This window comes from Panthera uncia (assembly GCF_023721935.1).
Source record: "Panthera uncia isolate 11264 chromosome A1 unlocalized genomic scaffold, Puncia_PCG_1.0 HiC_scaffold_17, whole genome shotgun sequence".
NCBI classification, from domain to species: Eukaryota; Metazoa; Chordata; class Mammalia; order Carnivora; family Felidae; genus Panthera; species Panthera uncia.
Genome location: NW_026057577.1, coordinates 29,063,270 through 29,090,484, shown reverse-complemented (window position 1 = coordinate 29,090,484; position 27,215 = coordinate 29,063,270). Strand labels below are relative to the sequence as shown.

General features: G+C 45.7%; 1 long non-coding RNA gene across 1 annotated transcript in view; it reads left to right on the top strand.

Annotated features, from left to right (window-relative positions):
* The window catches only part of LOC125935521 (uncharacterized), a 77,413-nt gene continuing 50,198 nt past the window's right edge, over positions 1–27,215 (top strand). Inside the window, exon 1 of the long non-coding RNA XR_007461702.1 lies at positions 1–46. This is a non-coding gene — a long non-coding RNA (uncharacterized LOC125935521). The remainder of the gene's footprint in view (positions 47–27,215) is intronic.

Here is a 27,215-nt window from a genome sequence, read left to right as displayed (position 1 = left end):
GGGCACCTGGGTGGCTCAGTCGGTTAAGCGTCCGACTTCAGCTCAGGTCATGATCTCACGGTCTGTGAGTTCGAGCCCCGGGTCGGGCTCTGGGCTGACGGCTCAGAGCCTGGAGCCTGTTTCCGATTCTGTGTCTCCCTCTCTCTGCCCCTCCCCCATTCATGCTCTGTCTCTCTCTGTCTCAAAAATAAATAAATGTTAAAAAAAAAATTTTATAAAAAAAAAAATAAATAAAAAGCTCTCACAGGTAAGAGACCATTTGATTATGCAAATGTGAAACACCTTTTCTGAAAAGGTGTGTTTAGCACTAAAGGGTTAAACTATGGTACATTCATTGGAAAGGTTGTTACAGGAAGAGCTACATCCTTGAGACTGTATTTCCTGAGATGCTTCATTCCTAAATATGATTTTTTTTTATTTTTTTTTAACGTTTATTTATTTTTGAGACAGAGAGAGACAGAGCATGAACGGGGGAGGGGCAGAGAGAGAGGGAGACACAGAATCGGAAACAGGCTCCAGGCTCTGAGCCGTCAGCCCAGAGCCGGACGCGGGGCTTGAACTCACGGACCACGAGATCTTGACCTGAGCTGAAGTCGGACGCCTAACCGACTGAGCCACCCAGGCGCCCCCCTAAATATGATTTTTAAAAAAAATAGCCTTACAATTTTATAAAAATAATGCAGGTTTATTGGAAAAATTCAAATTACAGAGAAAAGGCCAAAAACAGAGTAAAAGTTACTTGAAATCCCACAAAGAGAGATAGCCGTGATAAATAAGTTGATAAGACATCTTGCCAGACCCTTTCCGTGTGTATAATAAAGCTATTATTGATCAAGTGTGTACTTTGTCTTAAGCACAGAGCAATGTGCTTTACATTTTTTCATTAAATGTCACAGTAACCTCACAATGGAGGTGCCATATAAAACAAATGATCTTTTTTTAAATGGAGAAACTAAGGCACAAGGTTTTAAGGATCTGGATACTGTGAATGCATGTATTCCTACAGGCTGCTTGGGCTGTAGAACACCCAGAAATGTTCTAACCTTGGAGAGTGTCTTTTTTTTAAGAACTGGTGTTTGCAACTGCTTCGCTAATCATGGAAAGCTATCACAGAATTTGATTGAAATATTTTGTGTACTAGGTCCATTCCTCACTTTGTGCATCCTGTAAAATCTCACATTCTCTGTTTTCTATCCCCAGTCTCTTCCATCTTCTCACACCACCCCCGATATGGCCCTCCTTTCCCCTGTCATTGAACTGGCCTCTTCGCTGTTCCTTCCTGCTCCCAACCCGCCATCACACTCCATCAATACACCTTTGCTTTTGCAGAACGTCCGTAGGAATGTCCCCTTGTGCAGCCTGTCCCATCTTTCCTGACCCAGCCTGCCTGGACCTCAAGGATCTTTCTTGGATGCATGGCACTATGGGAGGAGCACCAGAAGGACAAGAGATACGCTAGGCAGAGATGGTGAGGGGTGAGGGGTTTCAAGGGCATTTGACAGATAAGGAAGTGGAGACTCCAGAGAAGTGAAATAGGCTCCTGAGTGTATACAAACAGTGGGTGATGGAACTAGAATTCAAATCCAGTAAGTCTGATCTGATGCCCAACCTCCTGCTCTAACCAACTATGCACACTGCCTTCTCTCTTGACTCACTCTCACTGAGATATTCTAAATGTCTGCACCCCAACAAAATGGTTGCTTTGAATCCTATGATAACAGTTGGGGAACCACAATACTAGGCAAACTGAGCTGGCAAAACAGTAGTTAGTAAGAGAACGAATGAGTGAGTGAATGTTTCAGTGCATACGGTTGCCATTTCTGAACTGAACTGAATGCGTGTGATTTGGTGATGGTGAAGTCACACAGAACAAGCAGGCCATAAAACTTTATATTTATTCTAACAGTCAGGTAAGGACCCTGAGCAAGCTCAAAAGGCCCTGGATGAATGGAGTTACTGTTCCAACATGTTGATCTTGAAGTGTAGTGAAACCTATTAATTCTATTTGTGTAATGACTAATGCCTCTATGGATGTATCGTTTACAATATGATGGCATTATTAAGGTGCCACATTAAAGGTGATTTGAACTGATGAATCAAATCAGGTAAGTTCCTCTAAGTCGACCCTGGCTGCTCAAGTCATGTGGTATACCGTTCCCCCAGCAGAGACCCACCAGGGGTGCTGTTCTTATCTGTGTTGCTTCCACAAACCTGTTCCTGTAACAGCACTATCACACTATACACTAGAAACCAGAGTTCAAACATTTCAAAAACGAAGAAGTCAACAAAGTCGCCCGCGTCAAATGTGTCACAGACGGAGTAGGAGGAACCTCCAGCCAGACCGTGCTGTCAGAAATGAGAATTTATATGAGGTCTGACCTCCAGTGGGCTTCTGGCTGAGATGTCTCTGAGGTGGTAGCAAAAGCCATCTAGGGACTCCCACTGGTTTTCAGGACCACGGGAAAGAAACTTATATAGGTTAAAATATTTGTTTGACTGTCTTATGATGGCTGGGTGAGTCTCTACTGTCAGCCCTGCACAAGAATGATAAGGAGACATTATTTATTTATTATCCTATTTATCCATTCACTCTTTACATTCCTCTATTCATTCATGAAGATCAGGGCTAAAGAGACACATGTCAGTGGAAAAGAACACCCACCTCTTTCCTTGAAACTCTGCCCCCATCTGTTTCTTCAGTCAGATCTCTATTCCGATCTCTGGCTTTGTGACTGGAATCGGATTCATTTATTCACTCAACACACATTTATCGAGTGCTTGCTCTGTGTCAGGCCTTGGGCTAGACACTGGGAATGCCTTACAATGCAAACCAGGCAGGGCCTCTGCTCACGTGGAAGGTAGTCAAGTCAGGAAGACAGACATAAATCCTCTATCTCGAGTCTGCATAATTAAGATGATCCCCAAACATCCCCTTTCTTCTTTTGATCAGCATTGGCTGAGGTCAACTTTTTTTTTTTTTAACTTGTTTTATTTTTTATTTTTTAAAATTTACATCCAAATTAGTTGGCATACAGTGCAACAATGATTTCAGGAGTAGATTCCAGGAATAGTGCCCCTTACCCCTTTAGCCCGTCCCCCCTCCCACACCCCTTCCAGTAACCCTCAGTTCTCCATATTTATGAGTCTCTTCTGTTTTGTCCCCCTCCCTGTTTTTATATTATTTCTGTTTCCCTTCCCTTATGTTCATCTGTTTTGTCTCTTAAAGTCCTCATATGAGAGAAGTCATATGATCTTTGTCTTTCTCTGACTAATTTCACTTAGTATAATACCCTCCAGTTCCATCTATGTAGTTGCAAATGGCAAGATGTCATTCTTTTTGATTGTCGAGTAATAGTCCATTGTATAGATATACCACATCTTCTTTATCCATTCACCCATCGATGGACATTTGGGCTCTTTCCATCCTTTGGCCATTGTGGATAGTGCTGCTATAAACATGGGGGTGCATGTGTCCCTTCGAAACAGCACACCTGTATCCCGTGGATAAATGCCTAGTAGTGCAATTGCTGGGTCATAGGGTAGTTCCATTTTTAGTTTTTTGAGGAACCTCCATACTGTTTTCCAGAGTGGCTGCACCAGCTTGCATTCCCGCCAACAACGCACAAGAGATCCTCTTTCGGCTGAGGTCAACTTTTTAAACTGCACAGCTTTTTTCCTTTCTCCACTCACCTCATCAGCACATGACGGAAAATTATTTTGGAGGTCTATAAGCAACCTCATGGAAAGAGATCTACTCAGGCCTGGCTCGTCTTTGTTTGCAACGTGGACAGAGCCAAAACCGAAATGGAGTAAATAAAGGCACACAGACAGCCAAGCAGCCATGCTTGCATTGGTTCGTAAAGGAGTTAGCGCCTGGGGCTCCAAGTGACTACCGATTCACCAACAGGCTAGGTCTTCACCTGGAGCTGCTAGGAGGCCAGAGATAACTAAAGTCCCACAGCCACATGGGGCATTTTTGTGTGTGTGTGTGCTGAGTGGTTTCTAGCAGCTACCTTTAGGGACTCAGCAGCCTTAAGGAGGAATCAAAAAGGTCTCTCTCTCTTTTTTTTTTTAGCACAACACACAATGAGAACAAAAACACAGCGACAAACCCATTCCTCATTCTCACACTTGGGCTCTTCTTCCTCTCTGAAATTGGAAGAAACAGATGAACATGAGCTACCTAATGGCAGAGGACGCCTATTGCAAGGATATCTGGCAAGGTGGGGTGGTAAAAACATGCTTTTGTTGGCTGGGAAGTCATTCTGTTCCCAGGGCTACCAAGAAGGAGTTGTCCAGTAGGCTTCTAGAACAATACTCGGGGCGTGATTGGGGACTCAGCCAACCCTAGAGTGACCCTCCTCCTCTTTTCTCACTTGCCCGGAATTCCTGGTAGTTCAACTTCTCAAGAGAGACTTCCAAGTTTGCCACCACCCGAAATGAATTCTATTGGATAGATTTCATACCGAGCCTCCTCACAATGTATTGGCTTCTCTCACGGCAGCTCATTTGCAGTTTGGCAGGGACGTCAGTACTCATCTCAGGGACTGTGAGTCCAGAGCTGTAGGGGCTGCTTCCTTTCAAACCACACGGCACAAGTCAAACCCATTTCTCCAGGAATGACGTGGCTCAGGTCACTTTCCTGACAAGTTTGCTGTGGGCATGGCAGACCCCCTGTGCTTTCTGGGCTCTGCCGCTCCCAACCCAGCATACAAAGTGAGGGTCAGGAGATCTGCTCAGTACAGTAGCATCCCCCACGCAAGGCATTCATTGATTCGTTTATCCATCCAAGCATTTGTCATACTTCTACTAATGGTCTGCTCTGTGCAGGCTCCGTGACAGATGCCAGACACAAGGCTGAGCAGAAACAGACCCAGTCCTTGCCCACGCCACTGAGAGAACCTAGTAGGAGGGACAAGTGACCGCACTGTAGAAAAAGGATGACGGGCCAGTAAGCGTACAGACCCAGGAGGCCCGGATCGCTGCCCTGACAGAGGTGCTTAAGCTTCTATCTGAGGATGAGCAGAAGTCAGTTGAGCGAAGGTGAAGTTTGGGTGGGGCTGAGGGTGGGGAAAGCCTTCAAGGCAGTGGAGGAAATAGCAAGTGTGAAGGCCCCAGGGCGGGAAGACCAGTGCTGGACAGAGAAAGTAAACACAGATGGGCCTGGAGAGGTGGACAGGACAACCCAGGGCTTGGTAGGCCATGGCTAGTGTTTGGCATTATCCTAACAGTATCACATGTCAGAGCCGGGCCTCAAGCAGTTGCCTCCCTAGTGAGGAGGAAGGCTGGTGGTGGCAGGGAAGACAAAGGGGTGCAGAGGAAGAGGGGGTTACTCAAAGGATAAGCTCTCTGCCAGCATTTCAGCAGCACTATCACGGTGTCACCTGTGACCTTCATCCAGGGCCGGCCCAGGACCTTGGCCGCCTCAGTCCCGTCCCAGCTGGCTTTCCCGTTGCGCTGTGGCCCTGTGCCTGGAGGGACCAGGGTCACCCAGCTGCCTAACTGCTTCCGGAAAGGGAAGGGCAGGAATGAGCTGGAAAGTCAGAAGAGCTGGGAAGGCGTGTCTGGGGCAAACAGGCTCCACGGAAGACTGAGTCCACATGCTATCCCCCACCCTTGCAGGATGTGGGAAATGACACTTCCTCCTGGGGAAGGGGGGGACCTGGGGGGGGGATACTTCCATGAGTCCTAGGTGACACAATATCCTGTATGGAGTATCTGTGGGAAGACTCATCCCCCCAGGATTTATCTCTGTGATGTAGGGAAGTGGTAGGGACACATCTATCAAGTTCTTTGCTGTGGTGGATTGTACATAGTGCTACATGGTAGGCCCACATTAAAATGTTTGCTAACTGAATTCTAGAGCAAAACATATGTAATATAATTTTATTTTTCCCTGATTACCTTAAGGGAGAAATCTGGGACACCCCAAATTAAGAGGGAAAACAGTCCCATTTCTTATTCTCTTGAGTTGGATGGGCTCATTAGAAATGTTTTAAATGGGTAGAGAAGTCTTAGGCTAAACCAGGGCTCCTGCAGACTTTGCTCTCATCATCTTAAAAGACATTGATTGTGTTCGTTTGTTTAATTGTGGAGACTTTGTTTTTTCCCAGGCCAGTGTTCCAGCTAAGGTTGGAGCCCAGATAAGTCTTCACTCTAGAGACAGGTCTCCTGGCCTGTGTGCGCACGTGTGTGTGTATGTGTGTGTCTGTGTCTGTGTAGGCGTCCTCTCTTCTCCTGGCCTGTGTGTGTGTGTGTGTGTGTGTGTGTGTACATGTGTGTAGGGGTCCTCTCCTCTGCAGTGACCTAGGAAGAAAGGCCCTGCATCTGGCTAGCCAGCCAGGAGGCAGCAGATTATCTCAAGACCACAGGGTGAATTCGGTAGACATTACCCTGATGAAAGCACTGGGCATAGCATTTTGCTCACCTCGGGATCTGGAAAATTCTTGCTCAGGAGCCCTACTTTCCTTGACAGTAGAGAGGAGGGACCCTATGTAACAGGGATATCCCAAAAAGAGCAAAATGAGGTGTTCATTCACTTGCTCTTTCCCTGCAGCCAGGTCCTAGGAACTGGACCTAGGATGAGGCCAGGGTCCCTTGTGCCCTCTGACACACTGGAGGGGGGCTTGGGTACCCTGCCTGTGGACTGGGTGCTAGCTCACTGAAGCCCAGGCTCTCTCCAGGCCCTTTGCAGGGTGGAGCCCTGGAGCTGTTTACAGAGCTTCGGGCACTTTTCATGTGTAAATTTTTCTGGGGAGAGGCCCTTTTGCTTATTCTAAGGGTTTGGGATCTCTAAGAAGCTTAGAACCTCTTGTCTGGATAAAGACAATTCTTTACACTTTACCTCATCTTCCAGAAACCCAGATGACCATGGCCTCACTCCTGCCTGATCATCTCAGAACCCTTCCAAGGAGAGGTGGCACACAGTGGCTCACTGAATCCATGAATGAATGTGACAGAGTAGGAAACTTCCTGCGGGGTTGGAAGGTGGATCTCCGTGGGAGATACTTGCTCCTTTGAGCAGAACTCACAAGTGAGGTGCTTTCTACCCTGCGGGACAGGAATTCTGCCCTGTGCTTCTCCTCAAGCCAAAGAGTTCCACGATTCTAGTTCCAAGAGGGCATTTTCAGATCCTCACAGCCCCCCTGCTTGCCCCAGGGGGCTCTTCAGACCTCAGTTCTGATGGGAGCTTGGTAACAGGAAGAGGGGAAGAGAAAGGGGGAACAGTGTGGGTGGGTAGTGGAGAGCCCAGGATCTTGAGACAGTCCTTCCCTTTGGCCTCCATTTACTCCCAGCTTCCAACCTCGGGAGTCTGGTCAGAAGGGCCTTTGAGTTTGATCTGGGACAGAGAAAATAAAACAGAGTGAAGCATCAGGCCAGGAAGGAGGGTGAGGGGAGAGGAGGTTGGGATTCGTGAGATGGGTGTGAGGAGGACTGTGTGTGGCACAGAGGCAGCTGGAGGTCGGGAGGGAGTGTCGTTGGCCACTTCCCTGGCACGGACAGAAGTCTCCATGCTTTGGGTTGGGAGCTCTTTGGGTTCAAGAAGGAAGTGGCCCGGGAGTCTGAGCCTGCGGGCAACGGCCTAGGTTTCCTGAGGAAGGAAGAAGGTCCAGGAGTCCGGACAAGTAGGGCATGGTGTTGAACCAGATGGTCTGACATTTTAGATTCCTGCCCAGTAAAAAAAAAAAAAAAAAAAAAGACAACAATTGAAATTAGACAGTCAAGTGTACACTTTTATCCTGCTCGTTTTAGATCCTCTCTGTCTTCATTTCATTATTCCTTAATTAACAGTCCTTGACTCAAATCAGTTCTTCCTTTCTCAGCAGAGGAATAGACAGTTAGTAAACAGAGGGATCCAGTCCTGGGAGGAATCCTTTGGTCTTGGCAAGCTCAGCCTGCATCTGTTTCCAAGCAAGCTATTCCGAGGCTGTGTGTGTGTGTGTGTGTGTGTGTGTGTGTGTAGGGGGGAGTAGTGGCGGTAGTCATGTCTATGTCCATAAAAACCATCACTTCTTTTCTCTTCCTCACTGCCCCCTTTTCATCCCTGTCCATTTCTCTCCATCTTCCCTGCTGCCCCCCACCAACTCTCGGCCCTCCTCTGTGTGGAGGGTCTACAAGAGTGTCCTCTCCCCATCCCCTCCACTCCTGTCCACACCTCACTTCTCAGATCTCAGTATTTTTTCCCTTAAGACAGCCTTCCCTGAGCCCAGCCTAGACTGGTTCCTTTCTAGGTTTTCTTGGAACATGTTGGATTTTTCAGAGTGCCATGTCCCTTTGCTATCATGTACTAGGATGGTGATTATCTGATTGAAGCTCCTCTCCCTCACTAGACTGTGAGCTCCATGAAGTTAGACATGCCTGTTCATGTCCCCCCCGTGTATTCCTGGAGGCTCGCGTTGGTCCACAGCAGGTGTCCCCTCCTTCTCTTCCTCTGTAACTCTCTCCCATTACTGATAGAGTAAATGCTCTGGAAATCCACAGAAGGGGTCAGATGTATTTTTCCATTGGGGAATTTTGTAAATATTCAATGGTAATTCACATGACCCCCTGTAAACCTTCTCAAGGTCAAAAAGGCTCAAATGAGGGTTCTGGCCTTTCTGCAGGAATAACACTAAAATGGCGGAAGCTCTCAGTTGAGGCAAAAAAGGGGACCAAAGACTTCCCATCCTACGTCAGCTTTTCAATGGGTCCTGCTGATTTTACAGAGTCAGTAGAGGCATGTGTTCTGTTGCTCCCACCCAGGAAGCTGTGGTTCTAGAGTGGGTGGTGGTGCCTTGCTGGGGGAACGGGCCCCTCACTGATTAGAATAAGCAGATCCTGTGAAATTACACATACAGGCTGCCCAGCTGTCTGCCGCCCAGAACTGATAGTCCCCTGTGCCCGGCCAGATTTTTCTTGCCCAGCTCACGTGGAATGAAAATTTTAAGACTTAGAGGGTCATACAGGGAAACAGGAAAGTTTTTCTGGGCCTCCCGGAGGAAGGGAAGAAAGGAAGTCCTGTGTGGAGTTCCCAGGCTGCAAGATGGACAGAGGCCCTGAGGAAGCCCCTTCTCCCCGAGCTGGCTCAGAACTGGGTCTGCTCCCGGGGGGGGCCGGCTCTGGCCATAGTCTCTCAGTGCCCCAGCTCCACAGGAGCATCTGGGCAGCCAGGTCAACTTCCTCTGCTCTGAAGCCGGTCGACGTTTGCTGCTCTCAGTAGGGGAACACATCCTTGAGCGGACCTGTGCTCCAAGTCCAGCAAAACTTGACCGCTGCCTCCCAAAGAGCCCACAAAAGAGCCCACATCAAACCATCACTCTGGATCCTTGAAAGTGAGCTCCAACCTAGCTGAATGCCCTGAAGGCCAAGCTTGTAGCTCAGCCCCTTCGGTTTACGTTCCCTCAGTTTTGTTTATGTGCATTTTCTTAATCATCTTTACTGTTTATTTTTTTTACATTCAAACTTCATACATCTTCATCCTGAAGAAGCCAAATGTTACAGAAATACATAATACAGAAAGTGCAAGTGTCCTGTTCTCTCTCTTACCCCCGTCAAGGTAACAACTAGGTCAGCAGTTCGGTCTAATCATCTGGATCTTGTTTCTGTACACATACTAACAAGGCCCTCACTACATTTAATATTTTGCAATCTACCTTTTCTACTTAAATATTTGGAACCTTTCCATGTCACTGGAGTCTATGTACTAAACACCTCAATATTTTCAACACCTCCTATAAATGGATTTTTCATGGTCTCTCCCTTCTTTTCCCTGTGATTACAAGCCTGGTGTAGTGAGCATCTTTGCATCTTTGCACATTTGGATGGCCACCTGTGTTGCTTCCGGTCCTTTCTATTACGGGCATGATGCAGTAAACAGGTTTGTGCCTTTGCTTCTGTGCATGTGTGTGCACGTTTCTGTGGGACAGAATTCTCGAAGCTGTGTTCAAAGGTAGGTACATCTTTAGTTTTGAGAAATACTGCTAAAACGTGCTCTAAAAAGGTTGTGCCGATTTTCACTCTTAGTGGCAATGTGTGAATCACTTGGTTGTGCCTTAAGGCTGTCCTTGGCTTTAATGAGGGGCATGTTAAGATACAGCTACATGGATTGTGTTCCTGCACTTGCTGTGGGATTCAGGCTCAACATAGAACGGGCAATACCACTCAGCACCTGCCATAAAGTCCCACTCAAGGTTGCACATGAGTAATAAGGTGGTCCAAACTTCTGGGAAGGTCTGAGAGCCAGCCAGAGGCAGAATGGAGGTGAAGAGATACCTGGGGAGATGCCTGTGTCTTCGTTCTTATCTAAGGAACACATCATTTTTTCTTACAGGATTTTCTGCAGCTCCCCCCACCCAACGCCACGCCACAGACACACACAATCATGTTTCTCAGTTTCCTGTACCCTGGACTCCATCAGTTGTCTAGATAAATGGTCCAAGGCTCACTGAAGATTCCATTACATCCCTGCTTGGGCCTGCAGGTGGACGGGCATGCAGTGAGCTCACGGTGCAATGTGACTGTCAGGTTCTGGGAAGAAATGGCATTTCAATCAGTTAGATCTAAGATGTGTTGTGAATCATTTTGTCTTTCAAATTCCCCATTGCTCTGTCTACTCAGCCTGCCCCTCCTTGTTAGATACAGGACTGCTGTGGGAGGAATGGATGTTTGATGTATGTGACTAGAGATGGTTGAAAAAAAAAAGCAAAGTAGAACCCTCCGTAGGACTCCTGGCCATAAGCTTGGATTAGTCACTATAAGACAAGGCCGCCCTGAAGATAATAACTCACCAGAAGTAAGAGTTAACATTTATTCAGTGCTTACCATATATCAGCTCCCACTTCAAATACTATCTAGCATTATATATAATAAACATTTAATTCTTTCATCAATCTTAGGAGGTATGAATTCTTATTATCTGAGCCTCACTCAAGTTAACTAGGTAATCTGACCCCTCAGCTTGATGTAAGCTTTCCTCCTCAGATGTCTTCTTTTATAGAGCATTCCAGACACATCTCATTTGATGTTCAAACAAAACAGTGCTGAGAGGCTGTGGGGAAATGTATTAATGTGCTCATTTGACAGGTGGGAAAACTGAGGCCCAGATATACGCTTTGTGTGAGACCCCATCTCCTTGCTGGAATGCGAACCAAGTCCCTTGACGGTGATTTTTCACATGATACCCCAGTTGAGCGTCTGTCCTTAGGTCTCAGGTATTTCTTCAAAGCGCAGGGTGTTCTCAGGGCTTGAAGCACTGGGCATGGAGCCAGCACAGGTGGCTCCCAGCCAGGTGACAGGATCTATAGACAAACTCTGTCCCCGCCCGTAGGCCGGCATGCCTTGGGCAATTATTTTCAGAAGCCATTGACATCTCGGTTGGCTAGAAAGCCTGGCTCTCACCCGCTGCCCAGGAATTGAACTGCTCATTGGCCCATGGGTTTATGAGTGTCAGCTGCTTTTTCTCATTACCACTTTCAATTAACTCATTGTTCTGAGTCCAAGCTAACGGCCCCCCTTGGGATTCATTTACATTAATGTTGGGGCCCTGGTTTCTCTCTTTCTTTTCTTTTTTTTTAGAAGAAAAATTCAGGTTTTGTGAAGTGAACAATTAGAAACATCAGGGGTAGAGGCCCTGGTTGTGGGTCCAGGACAGAAGGGGCACACATTTCCCACAGTGGCTCTGCCAGGACTAGGTGCCCTGGCCACTTAGACAAATTGAACACATCCTTCAAGGCCCAGACCAATCTTTTTTCTTGGAGGCAGCCGGGACTGCAGGACAAAGATGCTGGTGGGTGAGGAAGCAACGTGCTGTGGAGCTTCAAGAAGGCACCTTCCTATCCTGCTGGGACCCACTCCCTAAGGGAAGTGTTCACAGGCTTCCACCAGAGAAGGAAGAAAATTGGAAGAGAACAAACGTTTATTATAACCACCTACTGCATGCAAAGTGCCATAGCTTTCACTTCACATAATCGCCAAATAAGAACTAGTATCCCCCTTTTATAGGTGAGGAAACTAAGGCACAGAGAGGGAGAGTGACTGGACCAAAGTCACACATCCAGCAATGGTGACATGGGGATTTGTACCAGCAGACACGGGTGAATGTGGGGAAAGTGAGTGTGAGGGACAGGAGGAGTGCAACTGAGAATTCCTTACAATCCGTTTTTAAAAGTTTCTTGTGAGAACGCGCCCATTTTCATGCATTTCTTTGGGAATCACTTGTTCCTTATTGCCTTATAGATAAGCCAAGAGCGCTGGTTTGAAAACGTTTCCTCTTATTAAAAAAAAAAAAAAAAAAAAAAAAAAGGTTTCTGCCTCTTCTCCCCTTTCATGTGATTGTTGGTCCAGCTGCTGCTGCTGCTGCATGGCTGGGACTTGCGGATCAGAGTGAACCGTAAGGAGACCCAGCTGACCGTTTGGAGAACGGAAAGACAGGAGGCAGAGACAGCAGGGCAGGCAAAGCCCAGACCTGGGACTGCCACCTTGCTTTTCCAGAGATGTCTCAGGGGAGGTATAACGACACCCAAGAGTGGGCCCTTGTGCTGGGAAGCCCCCTGTGCCATCAATCAAGGGACCTGGGGTAAGTCCTTCCCGCCCGGGCAGAGCCTCGGTTTCTCTGCCTGGAAAGGGAAGGAACGGCAAGAGCGGCCGTCTGAGGACTCTCCCAGTTCCAAAGTCCTCTGCCGTGGGTCGGAGAAGATCTGGGTCTCACTATTCCAGAAGCTGAGAAAGCTGCCTTACCTATTATTTTTTTCACACCCAGTCACTCTGATGGTAACAGATTTTGCATTTATTTCCCTTTGGGTGTCGTTTTAAATTGTGAGTTTGTTGATCTCTGTCTCTGACTGAGGACACCTAGTCTGAATGTATTGGATCTGAATCTAGCCAGACATCAAATGAACCCAGGGGCTGAACTGCTACCCTCCCCACCCCCACCTGCCGCGCGGCATCCCCCGACCCTCCACTAACTGAACGGGGTGTATAAAATCCTCAACACGGCTGCAGCAGTTTGCAGGCTACCTTTTGTTTCTCCTCCGGAGGGTGTTCACGTGTATGAGCTAAAGGAGATGAAGCGTGAAGAAGCTGAGAGATCTAACGGAGAGGAAAGGCCGGAAGTTTACAGGGAAGATGGCTAATCCTTGCCAAGGGGGTGAAAAAGTCAGACATCTGGTTGCTGGTTATGTTTCCTGCTGAAATTCAGGGCAAAAGGTCCCCTCCAAGTTTGGATCTGGGTGGGAGGAGAAGAAAAGGAGTAGGAGGATAGATGTGAGACAGAAACCGTGCAGCCGGGGGAGACGGAAAGGGCAGGCGAAAACAACTGTTTCTGTATTCCTGCGGCTCAAATCTTCTTCCAAGAGTGGGAAGGAGATTTGGCAAAATATTCAAAGCAATCCTGCTTCCGGGGAGTGAGCACTATCTCAGGGGCCCTTACAGGTTTGCCCTTGGTTCAACTACGTTTCCAGGAGGAGCCGCCCGGCTCGGAGCCAAAGTCCTGCCAGAGGACCGAAGCGGGGAGGTAACCGGGAATTCTTCATTAACAGTGCAAATTAGCGAGAAGGAAAATAAACAGATCCCCGGTTGCTTTGTGTGTGCTGCCGCCTGCCATAACCCCTTACGTTTAAACGGCACTTTGTGCTTTGTGTTTCCTACATCTGATTCCCATCATCCCATCTCCGTGAGCAATGAGGAGGTCAGGCCTGGCATATTAATCCCCATTTCACAGAAGAAGCTGGGTGGGAAAGGAGAACCAATTCGACCTGCACCACAGAGGCTCGTGTGGTCTCGATTAGACCCTCCAGGCCCAGATGTGTTCTGTCCCCCCAACACCCAGTGTCACCAGGAACTGAGAGGAAGCCTCAGTTCTGTGTGTGGGTACCTGCAGCTTTCTGTCCAAGGTACTGCTTCTGGGCCACCTTGTGTAGAACCAGTGCTTTGTAACTGAGAACTCCCAAAGCACTTGGCAGTGAGCGCTGGTCCAATGCCTAGTGTGTTGCAACCAGCCGACCCAACTTTAAATTCAGTTTTCCTGAACATGAACTTCAATCGGTAGCTCTTAATTTAACAACCTTCGTTGAAGCCATACTACACAATTCTTTCCACTGCCTGTATGCCTTAACGTTTTCGTAATATAACGTCAGGGAAAATAGTTTTAATTTTATCTTTGACCCTTCAAAGGCAAGTGATCCGTCAGCCTGCCTGCCTTCCCTCCTTCCACTTGCTTTTCCACAATTATTAATAAGCACCGTGCCCAGGGCTGAGAAGACAGCAGTAAACTGAACAGGCATAGATGTCGACTTCATGAGGGGAGGATTAACAATACACCAAATCACGTGTTCGAAAGTATGTAGATCTCTCTTCATACATGCCTGGAAGGAAAGGAAGTGCTACGGTAGAGAAAAATGAACAGGAAAATCTGTATTAAAGATGGGGAAGGAGGCAGAAGACCAGGAGGGAGAGCAGGATGGACTAAGAGAGGGCAATAGCAAAGACCCCTAGGATGGATGGGCAGAGTGCGAAGGGCCTAGAAGCCCAAGAAGAAACCCAGTATGGCCTGAGCTCCTGGGGGAATCCGAAGGCAGCCGCTAAGCCAAGAAATACCTTCAGCGACACACTGGGGAGGATGTTTCCACCATGGACCTCAGTTTTCTCATCCGTGCAGTATGAGATACCAGCCTCACTGGATGTTTGAGGCAATAATGAAAATCCTAATGATGGACATCCTAAGCCGAGGTATACAAATGTGTCTTTATCACATTACCAGATTTGCTCCATCGTCACGTCTCATGGGTCTTCCTTGGTGGTGGTTCGAGCACTTTGAGTCTCTCCTACCATTAAAATATTCTGTGATCTGTAAGCAAACACTGAGAGTTTGGGGTTGCCAAAGGACACTGCACAGCTTTGGTCTAGCACCGCTTCACCCCCCAATCTATCGTTCCAGTGCTAATGGCAGGGTCTAGCCTAAGTAATAAGCAAGGATTGCCTTCGTATGTAGAAAAAAAATCTTCCCATCCTCTTTTCCCTGCCACATATTTGGGAGACTTTGAAAACTTAGGGGAAATATTGAAATAAATACAGACAACTGTTTTATTTACTGGAAAGCAGCATTTCTCCACCTTTGGCCCTCCGGATGTCCTCTCTCCTTTGAGACACCTTTTCTTTGAGAATCACAGAATCTTGGGTGGTTGATATTACAAATATATGGGTACTTTGTTGTTTTCTGAGAATTATATATCACGTAGTATCATTTACAAAACCCTTTGATGCAACTTATTTGAAGCCCCAGCAACCCTGGGAGACAGGCGACCTGTCACGTTTAACCATATCACCCCACCTGATTGTCTTTGGGGCACCTGCTGGTAGCACTGATATCCGATGGTGGGTATTAACTGGTGAATGTATTTTGCTTATCACCTCTTTCCCTACTTCTGTAATGTAAATTTGAGGATATCTTTCTTGCTTACTGCTATGTGCAAAGCACCTAGAAATATGTCTGGTGCACAGGAAGCACTCAGTAACTAAGAGTTTGATGAATTAATTAATGAGCCTCATTTTATAGATGGGGCAACTGAGGCTTAGCAAGGTTCAGTGACTTTTCCGGGTCCATGCAGGTATTAAATGGTAGGCCCAGGACCAGGAATCAGGTCTTTAGATTTCTCTCTGAGATGCTACCCCTTTTTCTATGCTATAACCGTAAGTTCAGAAATAAATGAAATATATTATCATGGATCTTAAATATCTGAGATCACAGTCCTAATATCCCACTCTTATAATCAACTTGGTGTTTTGTTTCCTCAACAAAGGAGATTAGAAACCCCTAACTAACGTGGGAAGGAGCAGGAGGGAAGACCACCATCTGACATCAAGGGACAGGTAGAAAGACTAAGGAGGAGGCCTGGGGCTCCTAGAGGTTGGCTGGCTGGGGCCATTTAGTGTAAGGGTAGAATGCTCCCTACATTGTCATAGCTCTAGATGAGAGCATCTCAGCATCACACCATTTGATGCAATGTTCAGGAAAATTCCAAGTTGCGAAGGGCACAGACTATAAGAGTGAATTGCAGCAGACTGGGCAGACTTCCAGTTTCGACTTTATAGACTCCTACATTATTTATGTGTATATACTGAGGTATATCAAGTATAACAAAAGCAAAGGCATTCGCTGTATTTAGTATATCCTATTTAATAAGCCTGGAGAATATGCACTTCATTGTAGAAGGTTTCCATAAAACCATTTAAAGTCTAAAGAAAAATAATTAAGATACAAAGGAAAAGATCATTTTGACTGATAGGTCGAGACGCAGCTATGAAATAATGCTTAACATATATTGAATGCCTGTAACATGCCAGGCTCTATGCTAAGCATTTTGTGTACTTATCTCATGTAACTCTGATTACAACTCTTTCATGACCCTAAATTTACGGGAGAGTTGGGCTCATAAGATTAAGAAATTTGCACACAGGCAAGCTATAGAACTCAGACTCACACGCAGACCCTTCTAACACCAAAGCTCAGGTTCTTAACCCAGTGCCCTGAGCTGCTTTGTTTCTTGTGCGAATCCCATATTAAGGGGGCTGTGGCAGATTAGAGGTTGAAAGAAATGTCTCCATTCTACAAAACAGCATGCCTTCAACAATTCTTTCCCTGCTCCCTGCTGGTCACAGATGTTAATTAGCAAACCCTCTCTCTCTTCCAGCTGCCCCCCCCCAATCTCTGTCCCCCAAACCTGCAGGCTCTAGCACCAGGTAACTCCATACCAGACCTCATGGCTGTCTCCTTGCAAACAAAGGGCAATAACCCCCCATCCACTTGAGGTAATAACTCATACATGTCCTGTATCCTCATAAAACATTGTTTATCCTGCTATCTATTTGACATTTACAAAGGAGCATATGGAAGTGAAAAGATATTTTCCTTTGAATCCAAGAAAGGATTTGGACACTTGAGTCATGAATTCCTCAAGGGTCCTGGGTTTGCTTTGTGTCTTTATGGTGGAATGTGACGTTCTGAAATGTGGAGCTGTTTGTCATGGATAAAGTTTTGCGTACTGAAACAAAAAAAAAAAAAAAAGAAAGAAAGAAAGAAAGAAAAAGGAAGGTGAATTTTTAGTATTTTGTAATAAAGCCACTTTATATCTTTGAAATGTAATTTTGATCTGCTGGAGTAGCCTCAGAAAGGGGTGCTGTGGTGCTGCCTAAGGGCCAGAAAATGAAAGACCTAGTCCTTTCCTAGAGGGAGAGAGCTTGGCTTCCGGATGATCCATCTGGATAGAAGAGAAGCCTGCAACTCTCATACCAGAAGCAGTAGTTAGCCAGTGGAGGCAGGTACCAGCCCCACCATGCAAGATAAGGCATTAAGCCTCTGTCAACGTCATCAGCTTTCTCCTCCGTAAAACAAGTACGAAAAGAATCTATATCGTAAGGTTATTGGGAGGATTAAATGAAGTAAGACACATGAAAGCACTCAACTATTTCATAGCACAATATAAATTCTCAGTATAAACTTCAGTTACCGCTACAGTCTCAGTGAGGTCCCAAATACTGAATACACAAATCACACACAAATAGTCACACTATGGTTGAGATAAAGGCCACAAAATGTAAGGTGCAATGGAAACTAATGAAAGGTCACAACCTAGCTTGAGTGGTCAGAGAGAACTGGGAGGAAGGGAAGGTCAAACTGAAACCTGAAGGATAAGAAGAGTCCTTCAAGTGGGAGAAGGCCAGTACAATTCCAATTGTGTTTTTCAAAAACCAACTAGTATGTGTATGATAACCTTCAAAGACTCTGCAAACATGAAAGGCATCTATATGTTAACACTGCTCTGTATTTGCACATCTTTGGTGATTAATGAGGTTATGTTTTCAAATATTTATCGGTCATTTGAGTCTTTATTATAACCTTTGCCTAAGTTGGTTATTGAAGGGGAAACTGTGTTTTTCTTATTTGTTTTTAAAGACTCTTTATATATTAAGTATATTAATTTTGTCATATTTATTATAGATAATTTTCCAAATTTCTAATTTCCTTCATTTTGTGATGCTCTTTAAACTTAAAGAATAAGTACATGGGTGTCTGGGTGGCTTAGTTGGTTAAGTGTCCAACTCTTGATTTTGACTCCAGTCATGATCTCACAGTTCGTAAGATTGAGCCCCACATCCAGGGGCACTGCCAACACGGACCCTGCTTGGGATTTGCTCTCTCCCTCTTTCTCTCTGCCCCTCCCCTACTTGTATGCACTCTGTTGCAAAATAAACATCTTCTTAAAAAGTACATATGCAGGTACATTAATATTCTGATAAATACATTTGCTATCATTGATGTTCTTTGTTAAGAGTTCTTGCCCCTAACATCAGATAAATACCTATATTTCCTTCCTTTCTGAAGGTTTTGTTTTTGATTTACAACTTCACAAGATTTTTTTAAATCCCTGCGATGTTTCAGTTATATTTGTTCTACATGTACTGACGATGATTCTTACTTGTTGGAATTAGTCTCTATTATTTATCCTCCACGTAGATTATTTCCTTTCTCATAATCTTGATCGCCTTTCCTGTTTCCTTTGCATTTTATAAAGATTGCTGAAGTTTCTCCTCCATGTTAGTGATTTAATTTTCTGGGCATTTAGTTCTTTATTGCCTCCAATCCCGATGATTTTAATCTTACCATTAATATAGCAGTTTCCCTGACTTCTTAATACCCCTTTTCATCTTGTCTTTTTTCTTCATGATTCTCTACCTATATTACTGGAAGCTCTGTTTATCAGATATGCCAAACAGTTTTCAAAACTGTTCTTCTGGGTTCTGCTATCCATCATTTCTGCCATCACAGTCTTCCTGTGTATTTCTTCAGATGTTATTTCTATTCTGCCTTCTTCATGAGGGTTTTAGTTGTCCCTTGTCAGGTTCCTCCTTCTCGACTTGGTTCTGCACAAAGGGGGAGCTACCCACCGGGCAGCTGTGTAGGTGTGCTGCCCAACTCCACTTCTGTGAATTCAGCACTAGAGCAGGTGGCTGTGACAGCTCATGACCCAATTCCCAATGTCCAGTAGGAGTGACCACCATGGTTTTCAGCAGAAACTTTTTTCGGGAAAAAAATCTTACATTGAACTCCAACATAAAACCCTCTAAAATCATAAAAAGCTTGATTGAAGCGAAGGATAAAGGCCCAGACTATCACTCTGTCACATGCCTCTCTTGTCCTAAGACGGCTTTTCTCCTCCTTCCCAACTCCTGGCTTTGATGCATTGAATTGCTGGAATAAGTGGGACAGGCACACCTGTGTCAGGGGCTATTCTAAAGATTTCTTCTCTCTTCCTTATTGTCAAAGCAGTGACCTTGGGTCCTCAGCACTTCGAGATGCTCTGTATCATCTCTTTCCCTCTTGCCCGCCCTCAAACTCCCGGCTCTCCTCTGTTCTGTGATTTGCAGTCTCTGGATGGACATAAGACAAACATGTGCTTCTTGGGGTGGGTGGGAAATGACAGTCTCAAGAGGCAGGCTCCTGTTCTGAAATGCTCCCTGATTTTAAGGCTGCTGCAGAAAATGGAGTTTGCTGGGGATTCCTTCTGCCTTCTTTCTAGGAAAGAGGGATACTCTATTCCATGGTGACACAGGATTATCACCATTTGTTTTCCTCTCTCCTACTCAATTAACCCTGTATTTGGTGGAAATTCTTCCCAGATTCACTTTATAAGCTCTCCTTCAGGCATTATGAGCCTTGAGCATTTTCTGTACCTTCTAGGAGACAACTTTCAGTTTTGGTGGGAAATTGGGGATAGGGGTTGGTATTAGGCTGTTTTTATTTGATTTTTATTTAATTTTTATTTCTTTTTTTTAAAGTTTATTTATTCCTGGGAGAGAAAGAGAGACAGAGCATGAGCAGGGGAGTGGAAGAGAGGGGGACACAAAATGCGAACCAGGCTCCAGGCTCTGAGCTGTCAGAACAGAGCCTGATGCGGGGCTCAAACTCACAAACTGTGAGATCATGACTTGAGCTGAAGTCAGTGGTTGGTGGCCAACCAACTGAGCCACCTAGGTGCCCGCAGGCTGCTTGTTTTTAAAGCTACAAGTTCCAAGGATCATTTCATCATTCAGCTGGGGACCATGGGGACCAGAGGTCTGTTCCTATCTCATCTGTAAAAGTGGTCTTATAATTAAATTTATTTTATTTTTTAATTTCATCTTTAAAATGTTGGGTTTTTTTTTTTTTAGTTTATAAGATATTCAACATATCATTATAATGTATATTGGGAGTATATGCTCAGACATTTTTACCCAAAGAGGCAGTTGTGATTAAATCAGCAAGGGGGGGGTGGGAATTGCATGGAGACTGCTGTTCTATACAGTATTCTGGCACCTCTGGCCCAAGAGGTTTAAGTGCCACCCTCTGGCCTTCCCATCATTCCCTCTGGGCCCAGACCCCAGGAGAGGGGGAGGAGGCCACCTGAGCAGCGCACCTCCTGCCCCAGACACCCCCGCCTGGCTCCTTCCCCACCCAGGGCTCAGACACAGGTGCAAGGGTCCCCTTTCTTTCCAGTTTGCTACAGCTATGAACTTGCTTTAGGATATTTTGCTCTGTTCCAGAGCCAAACAAAGTCAGCATTTAGCTAACGAGCCCCATATTACCGAGAATGTAAAAGACCCCATTGTTTCGCCCTCCCCTTTATAGAGGGACGTGGCTTCCTGAGGTAAATTAATTTGCGGAAGGAGTCAGAATAACCAATTGCTCTACAATGAGCAATGCTGTAAGCCACTCACATACCGGGTGGGGCTTGGGAAAATGATCACACAGTATATTTTTCTTCAATTTAAGTCTTCTATGAAAAAAAAAAAAAAACTTCTTAAAGCTCTTATTAAGGTATTTGGGCCATGAACTCTGAATGGTTCCCCAACACACCCCTGCATTCTTCGTCATCTTCTTTGACTACCTTTACAAGAGATTCACGTGTTAGGTCACCGGAAGGAAGGAAACAGTCACAACACGATGGTTAAATATGGCTCCTACCCTAGTAGGAAAGGTAGTTCAGAGGGGATCACAGAAGCACCTGGCAGTGACAAGGGGCAAACCTTCCAAAGAGTAGAAAGTGACTAATGAGAGAGGCTTGTCAGGGAGAAAAGCCTTGTATGTGCGTCGTGCATATGTGTGTGTATGTGTGAAATTTTTAATGAACTAGTACATTTAAAAGAATTTTTAAGTGTATTTATTTTGAGAGAGAGAGAGAAAAGGAACAGGGGAGAAGGAGAGAGAGAGAGGGAGAGAATCCCAAGCAGGCTCCACACTCTCAGCATGGATCTGACATGGGACTAGAACTCAGGAACTGTGAGATCATGACCAGAGCTAAAACCAAGACTTGGACGCTTAGCTGGCTGAACCACTCATGCGCCCCTGAACTAGTACTTTTTTGTTATTTAAGTAATTCACCTTCAAGGGGAAAATTCATACAGTACAGAAGAGAACATGTGATCCTGGTTTTATGGCTGTTGGAAAACCAGATATATATGTGCAAATGTTCATGTGTAACATTTTTCTTCCAATGAGGTCTTTTATAAATATAAACGGGGCGGGGGAGGGAGGGAAATGTTTCCCTAAGTTATTCAAACTATTAACTCTAAGTAGTTTTCAAAAGCCACCCCAGATCCTACTTGTCTCGTCTTCTTTGAGAACTTTTAGAAGAGAAGCCATTTTTCAAGTAAAAGACAAATGAGGAAATAGAACAGATGAAATTTTTAACAACAGGGCAATGGAAAAGGCTGGTCAGTAGTACCCACTCATTAAATATTTATTGAAATATCAGTTTGTGAACTACAACTCTAACACCCTTTTGCAATTTCATGTTTTCTCTGAGTACACGTTGGGCACCTTCCAGAGGGGTCTGCAGAAATGGCTGGCATTACTCCCAGGTATTGGGTTGTGTTACATCATACACAGTCACTTGACCAAACCGATGGGCATGTCAGTGTTGCCACTTTGTAAGCTGTCACAATCAAAGCTGCAAGGAACATCTTTTTGTGTTATCTTTGCGCATGGCCGTGAGTTCCTCTGTAAGACAAAAAAACAAAAACAAAAAAAACCCATCCAGGCCATGGGTCAAAGGGCAAAGACAGGAGAGAGTTCTCAGGAGAGAACTTAAGTCCAAGGACTCAAGAAATGGGTCAGGACTCCTCAGCCCTGTCCCTTCACCCCAAATACACTTGGAGCATTTTTACGTGGTTAACCCCAAAACCGCAGACAAGCATATGCTGGGGATTCTAGCATCAGTGTTCAATGTTAGAAAAGATGAGAAGGAGCAAAATGAGGTTTAAATAGAGGAGCATTAGCCAGAGTTTCATTTGGGACATCACTGATTAGAGGAAGAGAGGACATTTTTACATTTCTTGGGAAAAAATTAAAAGTTAATAGTATTGAAGTTGAATTCTACCAAATGACTACCCTAAAAAACCAACCAAACAAAGCCTATAAAAGATGTAGATGTCTGTGTGCATGTAAGTGGGTGGGTATGATTAACAGGTTATGCAGTAAACGCTAGCAATACATTGACAGCTTTAAGGGTGACTTTTTAACAAAATTTATAAAAATAACGGAACAAAACAATTCGACATGCGGAGGCAGGACAAGTTTCACACCCCTTAGGTACAAGGGATGTGTTCTGGTCTGTCAGCAGCCCTCTGGGGAATGACCCCTCCTGAACTCCATACTCTCCTGTCTGATCCACGCGGCCCGGTGCCACTGAAACCGGGCAATTAGACGGCTCGTCCTGGCAATCGGCTCAGAGATAGGTAGGTGATCCAAGGTGAGACTCAGACTGTAGGTGACAATCTAGCTCTTTCATCTGAAATAGCATGGCGTCATCTTTGCCTGTCCCAGAACGAAGCCACATGGTGGTAAATCGGTAAGAAGCAGCAAAGACGGAGTGGGAAAGACCAAAAGAGAGACGTAAGAGATGACAAGTTTGAACACCTCTACTTCGCCAGCTGACTCCTTAGACTCCCCAGTGGTTTGAATCCATACATGTCTCTTCCTCACCTAAGCTAATCTGAGGTAGTTTCTGTCAGTGGTAACTAGAAGAATCCTAAGGCATCATCCCAGCCCCTGCAAGTCTGGGCCACATTCACAGACGTGAGCTGTCGGGTCTTACTTTAATCAAGAATGCTTTCCCCTGCCAGTATGATGTGATTTTTGCCCGAGATAAAGTTTTCTGTGAAAGCAAATGCCATTCACAAAGCAACTGCCTCATGAGTAAGGAGAGCTTTGGGGACCTCTTCTTGCTATTGTCCATCGGTCTGTCCTAGCAAAGGGTATGGTTTTGGGGGTGATTCCACCACCCTCCTTAGGCCTTAAACCCTCATCTGCACTTGCTCTATAGAGACCCTCATTCCCAGAAAATGTGGCCCACTCCCATCATCCAGGCTTATCACCTCTCACTCTCTCCCATGCAGTTAAACTCCAGATGTTTTTCCTTTCAAGACCTCAAAACTGCCCAAGTGTCACCTGACCCCAGGCCTGCACCCACACTGCCCTCCCCACCTGCAACTTTATTCTGAGACCCTCTCCTTCCTTCATGTGACTGCCTGCCTCTTCATGTGTCAGCTTGAATAGTACTTGCGATATTCCTTCTTCTCACATCTTTGATAATCGAATTGAAGATCTTTTACTTTAGTCTTTGCTTTGCTTTCACGGCATTTATCACAAGACATAATTATACAGTTAGCTGTGTTTCTGCAGTCAGGTGTCAAGTATCTCTTTCTTTCTCTAGAGGACAAGCCCCATGCGGGCAGGAGCAGGGTCTGTTTTATCTGTGACTCTCTGCTCAGTATCTAGAAGAGCGCCTGATCCATGGTGGGTCCTCCCTAGATAGTTACTGAACGGGTGATTGCATGTTCATGACCAGTCTTGGATACACTAGATAATTCCTGGAACACAGAAAGTGGCCTGCTTTCAGAAACAGTGCAGCTCTTAAGAGCCTTGCCAATAAGACGTCAGTGGCCTTTGCATGACTTCACAATAAATAATCAGGAAGGAGGGTTTCCAGGAAAGCTCTGGAGACTGGGGAGCAAATGGATGGCATGGAGCCTCCACACTTCCATTTGTTTCTTGCAGACATCAGTCAGGACTCCTGCATCCTCTTTAACGGAGTATTTTGCACCACTGTTCAGCCAGATTAACTAGGATGCCCCTGGCACAATCACCCTTACTTTCACAGCAGGAGAATGATAGCCATCGAATGCAGACAGTGTATTAGAAACACTCAAGCAGCAAAGTTGAAGAAATTTGCCTGATAAAGGTGTTGGACACTCAGTACAGAATAGAAATGGCTTTCATAAAAGGGTGCTTTTAAATTTTAGGAGCATTTTTTATTGTTTTCGATTATTTCTTATCGTATAGAATAATGCCAGAGCAAAGATCCTGGAGTCAGCAAGACCTGGGTTTTAACTGGGCCCTGCCACTTACTAGCTGTGTGACCCAAAGCAAGTTGCTTAACCTCTCTGGGCCTTAGGTTTTTTTTTCCTTCTGAAAATGGAAGATACTATCAGAACCTACCACATAGGGTTATAATGATGGATGGGCATTAAAATGGCATAATCAATGCAAAGTACTTAGCACCATCCCTGGCATCTAATGAACTACTGTTGTTAGCTACTGTTGTCTTACGGCTATCGCTACTGTTGTAGATACAAGAAAGCATCTAGAATGGAGGGGGGTGACTGACACACAGCAAAGAGTAGTGGACGAGCGCTACTCTTTTGGGTCCAGCATAGGTGATACTCATATATTTAACAGCCCTGGCACGAGGCAACCACCGCAAAGCTGGGCATTGACCTTTAGGCAGCTGGACTTGCTAGGTGAGGAGTGGGTACCATGGGACATAGGGATGAGGGATGACATCATGATGGCTGTAATGGTTAAGAGTCATTATGGGGGAGTCTGGGCAGGGGCTAGTTACAAGCCAGTGCAAAAGTAGCTCTGCAGTGAACCCCCAGCACGGCCACACTGGTGCAAACCAGCTCACATCAGCCCTGGAGCAGGTACTGAGTTGGAACCTGTGGAGGATCCGAACTCAAGGGCATGGCTGGTTCTCACCCAGTTAGAAAATGGCCTCTCAATGCTCACATACACTGCCGGGACGTTAGCAGGCCTCCGCCTCCTTTTCTGGACCCTTCTTCTTCAGCGGCTGCCTGCACAGGAACCATGAACTCTGTCCATACCCAGAGACTTCAGCCTCAACACCTCCTTAGCTGCAATTTGTAAGGACTGGCCTCTGCCCACGTTCCCGTTCCCCTCTCTCCCCACCCCCGCACCAGGCAGAGTTGGGAGCCACCCCTCCCCACCAGCAATCAATATAGCAGCCATCTCACTGTCCTCTCTGTCACCACCACCCCCATTCCACACCCCCCTCCCCACAGCGTGAGAGCCTCAGGGGCCCTGAACTTTGCCCCCACTTCCCACTTTCCAGCAGGGGTGCAAGACGCTCTAATGGTCAGAAGCTGTAGGGCTGGGGCTGCCTTCCCACCCCAGCTGCCTCCCACTCAGGAAATGGCCAGTCTCTATTTTGAGCAGAGAAACGTGTCACACCTCCCTGGGCCAGGACACCTCCTCCCTTGTTAAGAAACCACACTCCAACTGTGCTTAGCCAATGACATTTCAGCCGCCGTCTGCAAAAGCCCTGAGGACCTTTCAAGTTGCCTCAATCCTCTGAGCCTCCAAAAAGTAAATCTTATTTTCTCTTTCTTCCCCAAAGTCAGCTATATATAGCTCTATGCACAATAGCTAACCTTGGAGGACTGGACTCTTGGACGGAGTTGGCCTATTGTTTCAACACCAGCCCAACTGGCAGCTGTCTGCAGGGAGGGGTCCACAGAGCAGGGGCAGTGGGGGGGGGAGGACAAGTGCGGCCATCTCAGGCCCCTCACATCCCGGCCCTGCCACTCCTTCGCTGTGCACTTTTAGAAAGCTGATGTGATGCCTCTGAGACTCATTTTCGAAACTGTCACACTACACTAAATTTATCGGGAGGGTCAATAGGATTATTGTATGCATTTGTCAAGAATCTGACTCAAGGAGGGAGTCAAGTTGGTTGGTAAATAAATACTTGCTATTAATTATATTACACGGTGACTTTTTGAAGCCTCTGGTTCTTTGGGCACGTGAGAAAAATGTCTTCTGTTTTTGTGTCTCACAAACAGCACGCTCACACATACTCAGAGAAGTCTCTTTGCTTTTTCTTAATGTTTAACTCTTATTAATGGCCCATCACGGAACTTGTTCCTGACATTTGTGGAACAAAAAGCAGAGTAACAGGGAGGTCAACATACTAGGAGCCTCTGTACTCAACAGCTTTATCGAGGTGCAATTAACACACAATAAACTGTATGCAATAGGTTGAACACGCGTATACGCCCATGAAACCATCACTGCAATCAGACTGTGAACACATCTAACACTCCCCAAAGATCCCTCCCCCTGTATAATTCCACCCTGCCATACCTCCCACCCCACCCCTACCATCCCCAGGCAACCACTATTCAGCTTTCTGTCCAAAGGGATTAATTTGCATGTTTTCGAATTTTAGGTAAATGATCCATATTATATGTGCTCCTTTCATTTGGCTTCTCCATCTTAGCATCATTATTTTTTTTTAATTTATTAATTTCGAGAGCTAGTGAGTTGGGGAGGGGCACAGAGAATCCCAAGCAGGCTCCGTGCTGTCAGCGCATGTCAAGCCCAACGTGGGGCTTGAACCCACAAATCCTGACATCATGATCTGAGCCAAAATCAAGAGTCAGACGCTTAACTGACCAGGCAGCCCTCAGTATCGTTCTTTTGAGATTCATCCATGTTGATGAAACTACCAATATTTCATTCCCCTTTATTTCTGGGTAGTATTCCACTGCATAGATATGACACAGACTGTTGATCCATCGACTAGTTTTTGACTATTTGTTTCCTGTTTGGGGCTATTATGAATAAAGCTGATAGGAATATTGATGTACAAGATTTGGTTTCTACACATGCTCTTTCTCCTGAGGAAACACCTAGGAGGGAAGAAGCTGGTATGCTATGAGCATGTTGACTTTTTAAGAAACTGTCCAACTTTGCCTTACACAGGTTTGCCTCATCATTCATACCGGCAGTGCATAAGAAAATTCCAGCTCCTTCCCACCCTAGGCTGTGACTGCCACTTGGACTGGTCTCTCCCAGTCTAGCCATTCTGACAAATGTGTAGTGGAATAATCCTACTGTGACTTTA